The sequence below is a fragment of the Orcinus orca genome, chromosome 8 (assembly GCF_937001465.1).
Source record: "Orcinus orca chromosome 8, mOrcOrc1.1, whole genome shotgun sequence".
NCBI classification, from domain to species: Eukaryota; Metazoa; Chordata; class Mammalia; order Artiodactyla; family Delphinidae; genus Orcinus; species Orcinus orca.
In genome coordinates, this window is record NC_064566.1 from 8,764,653 (window position 1) to 8,779,798 (window position 15,146).

Here is a 15,146-nt window from a genome sequence, read left to right on the forward strand (position 1 = left end):
CTCTGCCCAAGTATGGCAGACTGGAAGTGCAGGGGAATTAACTCCCGTACAGTAGCCCTTGACCCATGGTTGACCAGAGTTCAGGGAAGAGTGCCCCAGCTCCCCCGGCCGGGGTGCAGGGGTGACTCAGGCATGTGCTCCATGCTGTCTCCCTCAGTTCCCCAGCGAGGTCCAGCTCCAGTGGTCCACAGGGGCATCTGGCTCGATGACACACCCTTTATCGACCCCTTCCCTTCCCTATGCCACTCCCCACTGCCCTGCTGGGTGTCTTGGGATCACCTCCTAATAAACCACTTGCACTCAGACCTTCGTCTCAGGATCAGCAATGCTTACGGGGGAAACCAAACCAAGATACAGACTATGGTAACTGTGTTAGACAGAATAACGTTCCCCCCATGGCGTCCACATCCTAATCCCCAGAACCTGTGCATATGTTATTGTAGCTGAAAGTGGGGTCTGGCTGCTTACCTCTCAAAAGCCAATAAGGAGGCAAAGTTGGTGGAAAGGAAAGTTTGCTTTATTTTGGATGTCGGCAACCGGGGCGGAAGGGAGGGGCAGACTCCACCTCCCACACACACACAACCAGTGGGCAAGAGTTTTTATAGGCAGAGGGAGGGGCTGCATGCAGAAACAGCACAGTCAGCTCCGACAGTCATCTTGAAATTGGTTATCAGTGGTCTGACCAGCGTCATCTTGATTGTTTCAAGTACAGTTAATGTTCAGTTCCAGGGTCAATTTGTTCCCAGTTCTTTGAGGACAATTCTTGGAATTGTGGCAGCTTACGTCATGGGTACAGCCTGGTCATCACGTAGTTAACTTCTTCCACCTGGTGAGGGTTTTCAGTATCTACAAGACAGCTCCCAGGATACGGCTCAGAATATGACCTACAGCCCCTGAGAGGGAACTGAAGATCCTTGACTAAACTATTTTTATTTAGTCTTGTTGGACTGTTTTCCTTTGTTTCTGCATTTTCTCACTTCTCTGATTAAACTTATTCTTTGGCTAAAGTTTTTCCACAGACAAAAGGCAGGTGGCGGACATGGGGACGGCGGGGGGGGGTGGGGAAGGATGATAGGGTCCTGCTCCATTTCATTACCTTACATGGAAAAAGGGGATTTTGCCAATCTTGAGATGGGGAGTTTATCCAGAATGATCTGTGTTGCCTCAGTGTAATCACAAGAGTCCTTATGAGAAGGAGGCATCTGAGTCAGAGAAGATGGTATCATGGAAACAGAGGTCAGAGCAATGCAATGGATGGAAAGGGGTCACAAGCCAGCCGGCTTCTAGAAGCTGGAAAAGGGAAGAAAACAGATTTTCCCCTAGAGCCTCCAGAAGGAATGCAGCCCTGCTGACACCTTGATTTAAGTCCAGTGAAACCCATTTTGGACTTCTGACCTCCAGAACTGGAAGATAATACATCTGTGTTGCTTTAAGCTACTAAGTGTGTGGGAATTTGCTGCAATCACAATAGGAAACATACAGTCATCAATCAGCCACACTCACCCACTGAACCCAGGCATCGTGATGGAATCCTTCCCAACGTGTGCTAATTGACAGGAATTGGTACCCAAGGAATTACCCATGTACCATCCCTGTGTCATGAACACCTGCCCTCTAGAGCTGGAACCTTTGGACACATCAGAGGAACCCTCTCCCTCGGGTGGGTCCAGCCCTCACTTGCCCGTGTTCCCAGGGTCCACCACATTATGCAATCAGGGGCACCACTTCCCTGACTCTCTGTGGGAAAGGTGCTTCCTGGGAAACGACAGAGAAAGAACCAGGTATTACGGAGGGGGAATGGGGGTGAGGAAGAGCCACCCGGGAGCTCCTGAGCTTGTGATGCAGCCACTGGGTGTGAGATGTTTCACTGCAGCTGCTCCGATGCTGCCCTTTTGACTCATGGACATTCTGACACAGCCTAAGAGACAAGCCACTAAACAGTCAACGTCTTTATTATTAAGTAATGTGGGAAACGACACCCTGCTGCCAAAACTAAGACCCTCCCTACCCCTGACCCCTACCCAGGTGTGGATCAGGGATGAAGCAGGGCTCGGGGATGCCTGTTGCATTATAACTCGTCGGTGTTCGGGAAATATTAGATGATAGCTCCTATTTTTTTTTTTCCCAATTAGTTGATCAAGCCCCGGTTGCCTTACTATCGTTCTTTTCTCCCAGAGGTTGATGCTGTCAGGAGGGCGGCGGTCAGTCTGGCTTCCTGGCGCTGGGTAGAGAGAAGCAGCAGGCCAGCCACCGTTGCCTCTCTCGGCCACACGGCGTCGCTGTTGAGCGGGCGGGGCCGCGGGGCTCGGAGCCCCGGCTTGGGCAGAGCGCCCACCCCAGCGCCCCACCGTGTGCCCCGAGGACTCTGAGATTCCACACGCGGCTGCTGTCCAGGTCCCCAGGCCTGCCGAGGGTCAGCAGCCGTCGCTGTGAATCCTTAGACTGCGTCTCCTTTCCCTGGGCGACGAGCCCCTCACCCCCTTCTGAGAGAGATGCCTCCAGGATGGCTGGCCCAAGGAAGCCCCAGTGGTCCAGGAGACCCAGGCCGGGAGACTTGCTGCCACCTCTCTGTCTGGTAAAGATGCACACGCAAGGATGGAGGGCGCCCAGACACCTGCTGGGGAAATACAAACTAGAGGCAAAATCTCCTGCCAACCCAGAAAACCCCTCCGAAAAATTAAGAGGGAAAGAACCTTTTTATATTGAATTAGCATTCGACCAGAATGTGGTGCACATCACAGGCTATCCGCTACGAGGTTACAAAGAACTCTCACCCTTTCCTATAGCCAGGCAGATAACGACACGTCATACACATCTCAAGATCAACCCCAGCTAGTCCTCCAGCAAAAGGACTGGACAGCACCACTGTCACGTATACGCTACATTTGCCTGGCAATTACAGTAGCCACCTCTGTTTGCTAATTGCCTTTATGCCCAGGAAAAATACCTACCTCCAGAGGTAGGTTTGCAACCTGGGGCCCGGCACCAGCTCAAGTTAGGCTCCTGCTTTCCCACAGAAAGTGGGAGATGAGTTTCTGGAGGATCCATTTCAGAGAGAGAGCTGCGCATCCCTGAGGAAACATTCCTGGGATGGTAAACTGGCAAGAGGCTTACTTAGCTTTTGAAAAGATTTACATACATTTCAAAGAGGCAAAGCTTACAATTATAAGGTTTCTAAACTGAAAAGGGAAGTCTCTTCCCTTTTTTTCTACAGGGAGAATTAAACTCTTTTCTTTCTTATTTTTAATTTGTATCTGCCCTTACACACCCGAGGCAAACGTTCACTACCTCTCAAATGCACCTCCTCTGCCGGCCCCACCACAGACCCTGCAAGCTAGCCACCACACGCGCGAGTGCGGGACATGCACACACATGCACACACTGACTCACACGTGTGCACAAGCATGCGTGCACACGTGCTCACCCACTCTCTGCTTAGCCTTTGCTTTCTGGACTATTTTCCTTTCCAGGTTAACCCTCCAGGTTGAGCTGACTCAACTCAGCAAAAGTTAAGACTAGGTCTATCCAGTTCTGCCGGGGTGGGAGCAACAGGGGTGAGGCTGCGTCTGGGCGGGACCAGGGACCTGGGCCCATCTGGCTTCTTTGCTGTGAACTTTTTTTTTTTTTTTTGCTGTACGCGGGCCTCTCATTGTTGTGGCCTCTCCCGCTGCGGAGCACAGGCTCCGGACGCGCAGGCTCAGCGGCCATGGCTCACAGGCCCAGCCGCTCCGCGGCATGTGGGATCTTCCCGGACCGGGGCACGAACCCACGTCCCCTGCATCGGCAGGCGGACTCTCAACCACTGCGCCACCAGGGAAGTCCTGCTGTGAACTCTCGATTCGTGTATCCACCCCCCTGCCCTACCGAACCCTGGCTGCTGTTGGCTTCGCCTTCAACAGATAGACCATAATAAAACTGTTCCCTGGTCTGTGCTGGCCTTCTGCAGAGACTGTAACAAGTGAATAGAGGGGACGGGACCTCGAACTGGACCTTTCCTGCCCTCAGGGCTCTGTGCTGGGCTTACTGTGAGGTAACAAAACCTAGCCCTTTACCTCAGCCCAGTCCATGTGAAAGAGGCTGAGAAATTCAAAAAAGACTGTTCCAAACGAGAATTTCTTCCTAGAGTTGTCAGCCCAGGAGGGAGAAGGGCTTACACACACACACCCCCCAAAAAAACACTCCTCAAGCCAGGTGAGGGGGACTCAGGACCGCTGCTTGGAGGACAGGGGGTCACCAGAGGGGACCCTGGCACCTCGTCCCCACCCTCACTGCTGAGCCGCTGACACTCAGGAACCTGCCACTGCTGCTACCAGGGCAGGGCAAGGGGAGAGCAAGGGACCAGAGACCTGCAACAGTGTCCAGACTGGCAGGATGAAGGACAGAGGGCTGCAGTGGGGGTGACGTGCGTGCCACCACTGACAGGGCAGCAGCTAATTCCCATGGCCAAAGTGGACGTTCAGGAAGAGAGCTGAGCTAGAGCAATCTCGACAGGACCCCACCCAGGGGCGCTGCCTGCGGGCACGAGGCGACCCCACAGAAAGCAGCTTTGCGGGAGGACCGGGCGGGGTGTGAGAGGGCAGCCGGAGCAGGTGTGACCTGTGTCAGGAAAGGGTGCAGGCAGAGTTTGTGGAGGGGCTAACTCACCTGCACACCCCACGTGTGTGACAGTCCCATCATCAAGGAGCCCTTAACAGTTTCTTTTCATCCCTCCTTGCCTCTCGAACCGAAGGAGCAGGAAAGCAGCGGCTAGCTGTGGGAGAGGAGGTGAATCAAACAGAGCCAAGACACCCTCCAAGACCGCCCACCTGCCGCCGCCTGCCTTTCCCACCACGTGAAACTGGGTCAGCTTGAATAGGAGACACTTCTGTTGGATGGGAGGTGAATATTCTTACTTCGATGGGACTGGGCTTATTTTTTAACTGGGCAAAAACAGTTTCTTTTTTAGCCAACTTTTGATAAGAATTTTCAAACTCACAGAAAAGTCGAAAGAATGATGCAGTAAAGCCATATACTCACCACTTAGATTCAAAAATGTTTGACATTGTGGGGGGTGTGTGTGTGTGTGTGTGTGAGAGAGAGAGAGAGAGAGACCTGGTTTGGCTGAACCATTTGAAAGTGAGCCTTAGACATCACAACACTTCACTCTTGGATCATTCAATGTACATCTCCTAAAGAATCGCTTTTTAAAGCCTGAAATTGAAATTGATCTAATACCTGAAAGGAATTGGTAAAACTCTATTTAGTTGAAGTACTTTCAAGGAGAGGGATTAGAGAAGCAGCAGAGCAAATGCTAGGATGGTGGCGGGAGACAAATTAAGCTAGTTCCAGCTTGCACCCTACAAAGTCCAGCCAGTTGAAAAAAAACAGTTACATGAAGAAGATAAGACCATTTCGGGTCATGGCAGGTGCTATAAAAAACTAAAACAGGGTAGAGGTGATGAGGGTAAGACCAGGCGGCGAGACAACATGGGGGTGGTAAGGAGTCAACCCCTCAGGAAGAAAAAGTGACTTTTGAGCTGAGACCTCAAGTCAGCAACGCCAGACAGTCAGGAGAACGGTGTTCAAGGCAGAGTCAAGAGCAAGGCCAAGGGCCCGGAGGCACAGGGAGTGACAGCTTGCGGAGAAGGGGTATGGAAAGTACAGAGAGAGGAGAAGTGATGGGGACCCGGCTCTCTCAGCCGAGGGGAGGAATTTGGAGAGAATTTTAAGCAGGAGAGTAACTTACAGTTTTAGATACTCTAGCTGCTCAGGTGAAAAAAGACCTGGGGGGAGACCCAAGAGTGAAGCCCAGAAACCACCAGGGAGGCTGTTTGCAATCCTCCAGGGAGGCCAGGGAGGATGGTGGCTTGGATCAGAGCAGTATCCCAAGGTAGGCATTATTGCCCCCACTTTAAAGATGAGGAAACTGAGGCTCAGAGAAGTTAAGTGACTTGACCGAGATCATGCTCCCTTTAAGTGGCAGGTCCAGGATTTTTTTTTCGAGGGGGAGGGAGGCTACTCTTTTTAATTGTGGTAAAATATACGTAACATAAAACTTACCATTTGACCCATTTTGAAGTGTGCAATTCAGTGGCATTAAGTACATTCACAATGTGCCACCACTGTCCTTTTCCAGAACTTTTTCATCATCTCAAACAGAAACTGTACCCGTCCACCAATAGTTCCCCTGTCCCCCTCCCCTAGTCAGTCCCTGATAGCCCATAATAGAGGTCTACTTTCTGGCTCTATGAATGCTCTCCTCTAGGTACCTCCTGAAAGTGGAATCATATAATATTTGTCCTTTTGTGTCTGGCTTATTTCACTGAGTATAACATTTTTTTGTTTTGGTTTGGTTTTGGTTTTGGCTTTTTTTTTTTTTTTTTTGGCCACGCCGAGTGTCTTGCAGGATTTTATTTCCCAGACCAGGGATGGAACCCACGCCCTCGGCAGTGAAAGTGAGGAGTCCTATCCACTGGACCACCAGGGAATTCCCAGTATAATATTTTCAAAGTTCATCCATATCGTAACATGTATCAGAATTTCCTTCCTTTCTAAGGCTGAATAATATTCTACTGTGTGTATATCACATTGTGTTTAACCATTCATCTGTTGTTGGAGGGCCAGGATTTTTACCAAGATGTCTGATTGGCGCTGAGTCCAGCGCAGTGCCCCCAGCGGCCACCAGAGGGAGCACAGAGACCACTCCCACCCCTACCCCCTCCCCAGCCACCCAGGCGGGCGCGCTGCGGGCACTTGGCGGTTTGTGGGAGGAAGAGGAAGCCGGAGCTCAGCCTCTTGCACGCACGTCCCACACCAAGGGACATGCAGATGAGAGGGAAGCTGGCTGCGGGGAAAGAGACCCAACTATAGAATTGGCCTCAAAGGGAGGAAAGGGAGGAGGTCGGGGTGGGAAGTGTCGCCCCTGCAATCCTGGTCCAACCCGCAAAGGAAACAAACGCCGGGCACCCCTAGCTTCCCAACCAGCCGTCCTCCGGCGGGAACAACCCGGCTGAGGAGCTGAGTGAAGCAGACGGGGCACTGTGTCCAGGGAGCCTCGGGCTCCCTGCCCCGCTCTCTCCAGCGGCCCGGTGAGCTCCAGCCTAAGGCTTGTGCGTTTCACAGGTGAGGAAACTGAAGCTCGGAGCCATTGACCGCTTGTCCCGAGCAAGCGGAGGAGGCAAGGTCCGAACACCTGCCGCCGGTGGGGCTTGTGAACTCCTCTCCAGGCTCAGTGCCCTGATTTCTTCAACCGTATCCCAGTGTGGCTTTAGGCCTCATTCCCCCCTTGATCTTGTCGGCCAGTCTCTCTGCAGGGGAAGCGCAGAATGGGATGCGGTTCTGGAAGCTGCTCTGACCCCCGTGGTCTCCCTCCTTCTGAGCATTAGGCCTCTGAGAATGGCGCCCAAGTCTGTCCTGGCTGGTCTTGGCAGCCACCTCATGTTGACCGAAATTTCCATCAGCTTAAATCCCTCAACTTTTCTGCCGCGTGCTGTTCGTTGCTAAGCCTTTGCTTCCCCCCACTGCGTCCATGCCATGTGCTGTTTGTTGCTAAGCCTTTGCTTCCCCCCCACTGCGTCCATGTGCAGCTGGGTCTTTGGATCTGAGTCCAGGAACTGACATTTATCCCCGTCAGATTTCATCTTGTTCATTCATCTGACAAACATTTGTTCCATGCCCACGCCGTACCAAGAACTGGCAGCACAGAAAGACAGATCCCCTGTCCTCGAGGAGCTCACACTGTCATTAATCAGAGCAGCCACCATAGTTATCAAGGGCCTGCTGTGTGCCAGGAACTGTGCTGGGGGCTGCATGTAGCTTGTCTCATTGACCCTCAGAGCACTGCAGTATAGGTGGCATTGCTCCCATTTTGCAAATGGGGAAATCGAGGTTCAAAAGGTTTTTGTGCCTTGTCTGCAGTGGCACACCTGGAAAGTGGCAGGTTCCGCACTCAACCCTTCAATCGCTTTAGATTCTGGCTCTGTCCTCCTACCTAGATACCCTCTCTCCCAGATTTGGGTTCTCTGCAAACCTGATAAACTTCACCTCTCTGAATTTCATCAACAGCACTGATGAAACTAAGATGAGGTCAGAGACCTGGGGTGAGCCACCAATGCCCCTCTACCCCAGAGGGACAGCCATCTATGACTCTGCACCCTGTGGGCTCAGCAGATACAAATGCACTCGACTGGAAGCCCCCTGACCCTTCTCCTCCCTCCAGCCCAGGCCCCGGGCTTGCTCCCCATCCAAGCAGCTATGTACCTGGTTGTTGGCGTCTTTGCCAAAAAACCAGCCCCCACTGCCAAGTCCTCTACATGCAGGAGCCCAGCTGTGCCTGGCCCTTGCCTGAATCATGGTAAAACTCCATTTGCCAATGTCCCTCCCCAAGAGGGAGACTTGAAGCCCAAGACCAGGAGAGGGCAGTTGAGCTGGGATTTCTCAGGCTCTGAGCATCCCCTCTTGCGTCTGAGGCTTCTGCTCTCCCGCACCGTCTGCTCCCAGAGGCTCAGCCCATCTTTTATGCTCAGCTCTTCCGCCAAGCTGAGGGAGACCGACTGCAGAGCGGGCCTGTGCGAGGGCTGGGGGTAGGAAAGAAGGTGAGCAGAATACATCACTGCTCCGTTAGGGAGACGAGGTTTGAGATGGGCTCCAAGCTCCCGGCCAGACCCGGGGACACCATGCCCCATGACAGGGTTTGAGCTTACCACCTCGCAGGACCACAGGCACCCACCCTCCTCACAGCCCCAGAAGATTGGAAACATTATCATTGTGCCCATTTTGCAGGCAAGGAGACTAAGGTGCAGCAAGTGGGATCCAGGCCTGGATACTACCTCTGCTAAGACTGCTTCCTGAAAAGAGATCCGGGACTTGTGGACAGAATGCATCTGCCGAACAAGAACCCAGCGAGCTCCTACCATAAGCCCAGTATGCAGCAAATAGGTCAGAGTCAGGCCCTGCCCTTATGGCCTCACGTTCAGGGGCAGGGGAGATAGATAATAAAGCCAGCTCATAATTTCAGGCAGTGATAAATGCTACGAAGAGCATAAAGCCAGGGAGAGCTTTATGTCAGTAGGTGTCAGTAGAGTTAAGGATGCGACTCCAGCTAGCATTGTCCTGGAAGGCCTCTCTGAGGAGGTGACGTTTTAGGAGCCAAGAAGGAGCTGGCCTTGGGGACAGCAAGTATAAAGATGCTGAAAGAGAATGAGTGCGGTGTGATACCAAATCCACCCACCCTCACCATGGGTGATCACAGAGAGGAAACCACATGGCTCTGATGTGAGGCCTCAGTGGGGAAGCATGTGGGCCGGTGTCCTCAGGTTGCCTGAGTCCCGGCACGGGCTCCATGGATGCCTCCACTCTCCCTCCAGGGGTCTGTGAGTCCCCTCCCGGAATGTGGGTCTGTGATGCTCTGTGTCGTCTTCGTTTCCTCCCATCTTCAACACCTTTCTGCACAAGGCCCAGCCCAAAGCAGGCTCTAGATAAACTTTGCCGAATAAACAACCTCTAGAAGGCCCTGCTCACCAAATCCCGAGGGCCAGCAAGGAGGAGGTGTGAGGACAAACCCAAGGAAATCCTACCTTCTTCTACAAGGAATCACTTGATGGAGTTTGTGGCTCCTGTCGGTGGAGGAAGCAGAAAAGACAAAGGGATTCCAGAAGGTGGGAGGAGGGGTCGCCTACACAATTGGAAATTTTCGCACAGAAGTCCAGATTTCAAGCTATTTTTAAAATATTTGAAGATCTGGCAACCCCGAGCCTGCATATCCCCATGGCAACACCAGCTGGTGCTGAGCGGCCCTGGTGACTGGACATGCGCTCTGCACTTCGCCGCGGACAGGCGGCTCACTGCTGCAGACACTTAACCCACACCACTCGTTCACATCACTGGCCCCGTGGGCATCTGAATCGGACAACCCTGGTTTAAGAGATCTGATGAGCAGAAAGTCGTGCAGGGGGCATGGGGACCATGGCATCTGTCGCGTCAGCCTGCAGCTAAGGAGAGTCAGACTGAGGTCCCCTCCCTCAGGTTCTTATGGCAGTTGTCCAGTGTGCGGGGGTTTCCAGGTCCACTTAAATCGGTTCGCTGTGCTGTACTCTGGGTTCGGGTGCCGGGAGGGCTCCAAAACTTCGGCCGTTCAGTCGAGGCGAGACGTGCAGTTCCCGATGTGCAACAGCAGGGGGCGTCTCTCCCTACTGCGTCCTCAGAACTGCAGGGCGGTACGGCGCGGGGAGCGCCACTCCCGGCCTTGACGGTGCAGCCAGGGCTCCAGCTGCTGGAAAACAATCCCTCAGTCATCCCGGGTCCCGGAATGATCCTGTGTCCCTGCATTTTCTCACTTGGGGTGACAGCTGAGGCCCAGCCTGCCCGGCAACATGATGGGCTCAGCGGTGATTAGCTGGGCCAGGACATACTCCAGGTGCCCGAGGACAGCCTCAAGAGGTCCACAACCCACCTTGGGCACCCCTTCTGCCCTCCCTTCTCCTAGCAACCTTCTCTTCCTCCTCTACTTCTGGGACTGCTCAGCCTTGCTGGTCCCTCAGGGCTGACCCTCAAATTAAGTACTATGTGCTTGGCACTTTAAATCCCAACAACCCTATAAGGTAGGTATTAATCCCCATTTTACAAGTGGGGAAAGTGAGGTTGAAACAGGAGACATCACGGGCCCAGGGCCAACCAATTAGCGAGTGGTGGAGTCATGATTTAAATCCAGGCCTGTGGAACCCCTCTTCCCTGGACTGCTTTGTTCCCATGAAGGAAATTTTAGAATCAGCCCGTGGAAGAGGAGGGGTTGCTTAGGGTTTGAGGGCAGAGGACAATCCCTTGCCCGGGTCCAGCTGAAACCACCCCCACGCAGGCCACCTATCCTGTTGGAGCCGTCCAAGGACAGGGGCAGAATCTGGGGCCCCTAAACCAGTGATGAAAGCTCAGGGCTTCAGCATGGCCACCAGGGAGGAATAGCTCCTGGCCCTTGGGAATTTACTGAATGCCTCACGATCCCCACCTGGGGCTCTAGTCTGAGCAGCGGGATAGGGTCTCACACGTGCTACAGCTTCTGCCTTGAACCCATGATGGGTGGTGAGCAGACAGCGCCAGGCACAGGGACACCTGGACAGTTCAAATGGCCAACTCAGCTGGAGGGGACCTAGAAGAGGGGCAAGAGACCCAGAGTCTGTACAAGGTGAGCTTAAGCACCGCTGAGCATGACTCGCTGAGCCACAACCTCGGGAGCTCCCCGCTCCCACCTACAGTGAGACAGAGAAGCCCAGGGATCGTCAGCCCCTCTGAGACTATCACAGCGATGTGACCAAGGCCACCACCCTGGGTAGGAAGGAGGTTCTGTCCATGCTATTTCATCCAGTTTACCTCCCATTTTCCCACCATGCCCTGCACTCACACCGCTGGGTCTGCAAGTCCCTCCCCATTTCTGCCTGCGTAAATGCCACCTTCTATGGGCAACCCACCTTGATCTGATCCCTCAGATCTGGTCATTTTCTCCCTCTCCTGAGACCACTGAAACTGTGTGGACCTCTCCTGTGGCATTGAGGTCAGTCTCGTTTATGCTGTAATTGTTTCTGGAACAGTCTTCTCTGACAAGTGGACTGCAAGTTTCAGCAGGCACCATAGCTCCTAGCATGGGGCCTCATACACACAAAGTATGAGACACATTGGATGGATGGAAGGAAGGAAGGAAGGAAGGGAGGAAGGAAGGAAGGAAGGGAGGAAGGAAGGAAGGAAGGAAGGAAGGAAGGAAGGAAGGAAGGAAGGAAGGATGGGGAGATGACAAGATAAACAGATGAACAAATGAGTGGGTAGGAGGGTGCATGGCCCACAGAGATTCAGTATGGCCTCCGTAATTGGCCAGAACTGCCCCTACAAGGGAATGAGATTTCCCTGTTTCACTTATCACAGCCCCTCCCCTGCCTCAGTGAATTGAAGACTTAGAGACTGTACTGTGTGGAGCTGCAAGGGACACGGGGAGTCAGATCTGTATTCCTTCCCTCACTGGACCTCAGTCTCCCTTATATAAGATGAGGACATTGGACTAGATGATTCTTTGGGCCTTTCCAGAGCAAAACACATGTCAGTGCTGGGACCCAGCAAAGAACAGGGCAACTGATTGAACCTAGTTCAGCTTAGGGGCTCTAGAAGAGTTCAGGCAACAATGAAAGGAAGAAAGAGAAAGAAAGAGGGGGAAGGAAGGAAGGGAGGAAAGAAGGAAGAAAATCGATTCCCATGCCCCAAATTAAAAATGCATTTTTAAAAAATGCATCTAGTATGTAAGATTTCCCAAATGCATCATTTCTTTAAAAAAAAAAAAGTTAATTTCAACATATTGAATTTAGGATCACAGCATGTAAGAGGAGATGGATCCTCTAATATAACGGAGCTGCCTCAGGCTGGGATGGCCTGGGGTGAAAGGTGCCAAAGGGAAGGATGGGCTGGGAGGCTGGGGGTGTGGAGGGGGCTTCTCTCCACCCCCTTCGCCACTTAAGCAGACCACCTCCTTTAGGATCTGACTTATATGTTGACCTTAGGGACCCACTATATTGTTTGAATAAAAGGTTCGTGTGTGTGTGTGTGTGTGTGTGTGTGTGTGTGTGTTTTAAGCCACTTAACTAATAAAGAGAAACAAGAGGCCCGGAGGGAGGTGATTTGCCCAAGGTCGTACAGCCAGTGTATCAACACATTCCTTCGGTTCAGATTCAGGAATCCAAGCACATCCCTGGGGTCGGGGGCACCGTCCCTGACTGGGCTATACTCTGGCTCAGCTCCAGCAGCCGCAGTGGGAGGTCATCAGGCTCCTTTAAACAACATTCCACTAGGACAGGAACAATCAGATAACCCTGGCCCAATTAGGAACCGGAAAGTCTCACAGAGGGTGAATGCCCAGAACCGGGGGGCTCAGGGCGGGGGCCCAGCTCTCTGCAAGCTTCACAGTCCAAAACCTTCCTAAAACAACCCCTTGGCTGCCTCGGAGCATAATTGAATCTTCCTTTGATGACTCCGGATCTCGCCCTGCCTCGGGCCACTTTAAGAACATCAATTACTGCTGGGCCCAGGTGGGGAGCGAGAGGAGGGGCTGGACCCGGGTTACAGCTGACCCTGCCCTTGGGGCGGCCGGTAGGGGAGGAAGCGCTGGAGGAGACTTCGTGGGGAGCCTGAGCCTCCAGCCTGAGCCCAGGGAGCTGGATGCTGCCTTGGTGGAGAAGGGGCCAAGGAAGAGAATGGGGAGCCCCCTCCCCAACCAAGAAGGGGAGCCCTAGGTGGGCTCCTTCTTAGCCCCCAGAGCAGGCAGGAGGGGCAGCTCCTAGGGTCCCTGGAGGAAGAACCCGACAGCTAAAGGCAGGCAGGAGTGGTGCTGAAGGCCAGGCTAGGAGACCTTGCTAAGGGAGAGGCAGCACAGTGCCCCACGGACTTTGCAGAAATGTTGGCTCCAAGAGACAGAAGTGGGCTTAGAGCCACACTGCCCCTGCCCTGCCACTTCCTGGCTGGGGAACCAGGAGCAAGTTACTTAACCTCTCTGTGCCTCAATTTCTTAGGATAATGCTAGAATAGTAAAACAAGGCTGCTGTGAGGGTTAAACGAGACTCACGTTGGCTGCTAGAAAGTGGGGGCTTAGGGGGCTTCCCTGGTGGCACAGTGATTAAGAATCCACCTGCCAATGCAGGAGACACGGGTTCGAGCCCTGGTCGGGGAAGATCCCACATGCCGCGGAGCAACTAAGCCCGTGCGCCACAGCTACTGAGCCCGCATGCCACAACTAGTGAAGCCTGCATGCCTAGAGCCCGTGCTCTGCAACAAGAGAAGCCACGGCCATGAGAAGCCCACACAAGGAAGAGTAGCCTCCACTCGCCACAACTAGAGGAAGCCTGCGCACAGCAACAAAGACCCAACGCAGCCAAAAATAAATAAATAAAATGAATAAATTTATTTTAAAAAAAAAGAAAGAGAGTGGGGGCTTAGACCGCGGTCTCATGAGGAAAGGGCTGGAAGCACATACATCAGATCACTCACAGGCCTGGCTGTCAGGTGAGACTGGGCGTTTTGTTTTGTTTGACTTGTTTGTGTTTCCTGTACTTTATGCGAGAAACAGTTGATTATACAATTAAAATAATATTCAGAGGAAAAAACAGAACCATAGGGACTGCAAGCTGTCTTTAAAGGGAAGCAGTTGTCAGAAGAGGAGCCCATCCACTGAGCATGGGGATGGAAGGGGGCGTGGGTATTCCTCTGGGTCTGAGACTCAGACAGGGGAGCCCTGGCTGCCCCAGGGGCCCAGGGGGTGACAGCCCGGAGCCCTCAGGGACAGACACAGGTGACATTTTCGTCCTGGACGTGCCCTACTGTTTCCTGTGCCCTACCAAGAGACGCCAGGCAGGGGAAGTCAGTGCAGTATACGGGCAGTACCACTTCTCTCACTGGCTCTTCTCAGCTCCAAGTCTTCAGACCGTCAGCTCAGAGAGGACCCTGGGCCCTCAGGACTCAAGCCAGCCCCCCACCCCCTCCCCAGACTCCCCCTGCCCGGACCACCTAGGCTGCTGTCCCCCCCCCACCCCCACTAGGCTCAGCCACGCCACCACACCAGCCTTTGCTGAGGCAGCCCTTTGAGGAAAGCTGGGCTTAGTGGGTCCACAGCCCTGGCCCTGCCAGTGTCATTAATCCCCCAAAGAAAGTCAAACATTAGCCTGGGAAAGAGCTTATGCCTTATATAAGCTCCCCTGGGGAAGGTACAAATACAGCTTGTTGGAGCCGGGCTGCCAAAACACAGAGCTGCCGGACCCTGGGTCAGAGCAAGGGTTTCAGCCCCATCGACCACCGACCCCGCCAGAGGGAGGAGCCAGGCCCAGCTACCAGGTGAGGAGGGACCCCTGGGAAGCCCCCAAGGCCAGGCCTTGCTTCCGCACTGCAACTGGCCAAGTCCCTTACGCCCTCTGGGATCTGCTTGGCCCCTTTCTGCTGCCCTGCTATGGTGCACCCAGCCCCAGGGGATCCCCAAAACCAGGAGGCGCGGGGCTTGGGGAGACCTTCCCAGCAAGCAACCTGAGCTCCGCCAGTCCTTTGTGTCTGCTCGAGGCAACCAGGAACCCCTCCCACTTACTCCTGACATCCATCCTGTGGGGACAACGTCCAAGACGGGGCCCCTTGGTCCCAGCGGCCTGGCCTGCACT

The 15,146-nt window shown here is 53.6% G+C and overlaps 1 long non-coding RNA gene across 1 annotated transcript; it reads right to left on the reverse strand.

Moving 5' to 3' along the window:
* Positions 1-1,041: 1,041 nt before the first annotated feature.
* Positions 1,042-4,757, reverse strand: LOC117197336 (uncharacterized). Its single transcript, XR_004477909.2, has 3 exons — positions 4,645-4,757; positions 2,952-3,071; positions 1,042-2,614 (listed from the first exon to the last, which is right to left on the reverse strand). It is a non-coding gene; the product is annotated as an uncharacterized LOC117197336 (long non-coding RNA).
* Positions 4,758-15,146: the final 10,389 nt, after the last annotated feature.